Here is a 3,203-nt window from a genome sequence, read left to right on the forward strand (position 1 = left end):
TATGATTCGGGGTTGGGGATAAGAACGGATATTCCTGGGCCCCAAGTTTACATAATGGTCGATTAAAAATGATATACACATAAGATTGTGCAAACACCCGGGCCCCACGGTCCTCTTCCATATCGCTTTCACTTGTTTGATGTATCGCCATCTTTTGCTGTTGTGACTTGTTAGCAGAATAAATATCTTGTCAATAAATTGACGTTATTTTTTACATACACTAGGGGAACACCCGTGCGATGCACGACATGCATAATAGTTATTGTTTTTTCCTGGAACGACGACTGATATAGATAGTGCATGACACGGTACGAAAGTGCGAATATAGTATAGATTTTTAAAACAAAAACCAGTTTTTTTTAAAGTTAGCCGTTTGACCATGGTTATTTTGACCAAAGTCCACTCCTCAATATATATATTATACTACATACACATATACATATAAATTCAGTTTTGACATCTAAAAGTCAAATTGCAGGTTTTGTTCCCTTTTATAGATAAGAAAGCAGTTTATTATTTATTACTAAAATGTTGTATTAACTTTATTCTGCAACATATTCTTTATAAACTATGCTTACCTTGACATAACCTAATAGCTATATTTCCTTATTAGAGGTCTCTTATAATTGAAAATTAGTACATATTATTACCTTGCTGGTGAACACATTTACTCTATGTTTAGGGAACAATTTGATTAGGTTGCTGATATTGAATTGAATATCACACCAAATTACGATAGCAGTTTATATTGCTACTATTCACCCAAATCAAGCACCTTAAATAAGTCAGTGTTTCTCTATATTCAAAAACGAACTATAACTGACGATTATTAAATTGCAACAGTCAATTCAATCCAAATACTGCAATAGAAACATAAAATCTACCACAATTCGTTGGTTAATCACGTATAGTTCTTAATCGATTAGAATCAGAAAAAAGGAAATTGACTCACCGTAACTTAAAATCAGGAAGAAGGCGAACAAAGGGGCGGAGTTTTTCGAAATCAATGACCCCTGTCTTTCATTGAATGAGGTAAGCAAGACCCCATACTACACACTACATACACATACATAAAAATTGGGTTCTATATTATTTGTATAAACACCGATTGGAAACCCTCACATTGCATTTGATGAAATCCTAATCAATATAAACACACACACTAACACTCACGAATCGAATCGAATTTATAAAAGGAAAAATTCGGGTTGTTTTTACCTCTTGCTGCTCCAAATCTTCATTACCATACATTATCTTCATCTTAGAGATATAGATATTGCACTTAAAGGTCTCAACCATCAAAATACGATCCAAGGACTAAAAAGTGGTTCCTAATTATGCAATGGTTATCATTTGAACCTTATTCCATGAGACTTGAGGTAAGATGCAAAGAGCATTCTTTTGAGTTTTAAACCATCTGTAATTAAGTTCATTATTTAATCATTATTGTTGCAATTATTAGGTATTATAGATAATAATACCCCATGAAATTACCTTTTAGTAATTTTCGTTTCTAATTGGTTAGCATCTTTTAAGTTTTAAAACCATTTATAGTTATAATTAAATTCATAATAACGTTGATTAAGTTTTTTTATATTTAATTATTATTATTATTATTATTATTTATTTTTATTTTTATTTCATATGATGTTCATCAACTATCTGATAAAATTGCAAAAAAGGTTGTAACCTTATTTGTATGATGTTTAGCAATTACTAAACTAAATAATAATGACTTAATTATAAAATTCAATCAAGTAATCGGTTACGGAGAACTTGAAATGGAAAAGCAATGTAAATATGAGGAAGGTGATGATGTTCAACTAAGTCAAATGATTTAATTCTTTATCAAGTATTTAACAATACTTAATTTATAAAGTTATCAATTTAATTGTATTTATCAATTTATACTCATGTAGAAAGACTAATTCCCTTTACTAACTTCATTGAGTTGTTGTACTATAAGCATAATATGTTGCAATTATTTAAATTTGGTTGGAACCCTTGTGAAATGCTTTATACGATAGTATAGATAAACGCAATCAATTTAAATCTTTTGCGCGGGTTGAAAACATCCGAGCCCTTAAAGTTTGCTGCCCAATCCTGTCAAACAATACCTCCTCAAATATTTCCTCTGCATCTATATTGCCTATATATAGTATCAATTAAATCACATAAAAGCATCATATGTTTAAAAAAAATAGTAAAGTAGAAATTAAAAAAGGAAATACCAATAGGCCAAATAAATGTCTATCTCCAAATGAATAACTTTTCTCGTACCCACCTTTTTACACCTCCATATACATGAAGCTGCAAAAAGGAAAAAGACTATAAATTTATGAACAATTAAACAATACATTGGTAAATGGTTCCAGATACTATAGTCATGCAAGGGTACCTTGATGAAGTATGAAGTGTCTGTCTTTTTGTATCCAATAACCTGTGTGTATACTTTATATGTAATATAAAATCATAATTTGAAAAAAAAAACCACTAAATCAATAAAAACATAATAAAACATCAATATAAACTCATAGATTATGTAAAAGAAAACTGTTATCCCATTTGAATATTTTAAGAAACAAACCAAAGCTTTTTCGAATAAATGTTGAAATGGGTATAAAAGAACACACCTTTCCACCAAGATAAATAAATTTCATATCAACTTATCTCTTTCTTATCTCTTTCTTTTCGACTCTAACTCGCACAATAGTAGACAAAGGAGTTGATGTTGAGTGAAATGGTGAATTTATAGCAATGATAGGAGATTCCTTAATCGGTCAAATTTATTACATATTGATTGAAATTGGACCTTTGGAGTGCTTTTGCGGTTTATCCCAATAGGTTTCGTTTATTAATTGCATTTAAGAACCGAACTTATTATTGTATTATTATAATTAATTGTGATTATATTCTCATTTAATTATTTTTTTATTTTTTAATATTAATGTAGAAAGACCATTTCACCCCTTACTAACATCATTAAGTTGTTGTACCATAAGTATAAAAGATTGTAATTACTTAAATTTGGTTGGTATCCTTATGAAATGCTTTATAATATAGTATAGATAGATAGATATAGATATAGATAATTATTTTTTTTTATTTTTTAATATTAATGTAGAAAGACTATTTCACCCCTTACTAACATTATTAAGTTGTTGTACCATAAGTATAAAAGATTGTAATTACTTAAATTTGGT

General features: G+C 28.9%; 1 long non-coding RNA gene across 1 annotated transcript; it reads right to left on the minus strand.

The window, feature by feature from the left end:
• Positions 1–1,914: 1,914 nt before the first annotated feature.
• LOC110906178 lies at positions 1,915–2,310 on the minus strand. The gene is made up of 2 exons (XR_002573722.2): positions 2,232–2,310; positions 1,915–2,149 (listed from the first exon to the last, which is right to left on the minus strand). It is a non-coding gene; the product is annotated as an uncharacterized LOC110906178 (long non-coding RNA).
• Positions 2,311–3,203: the final 893 nt, after the last annotated feature.

Source organism: Helianthus annuus, chromosome 14, assembly GCF_002127325.2.
Source record: "Helianthus annuus cultivar XRQ/B chromosome 14, HanXRQr2.0-SUNRISE, whole genome shotgun sequence".
NCBI classification, from domain to species: Eukaryota; Viridiplantae; Streptophyta; class Magnoliopsida; order Asterales; family Asteraceae; genus Helianthus; species Helianthus annuus.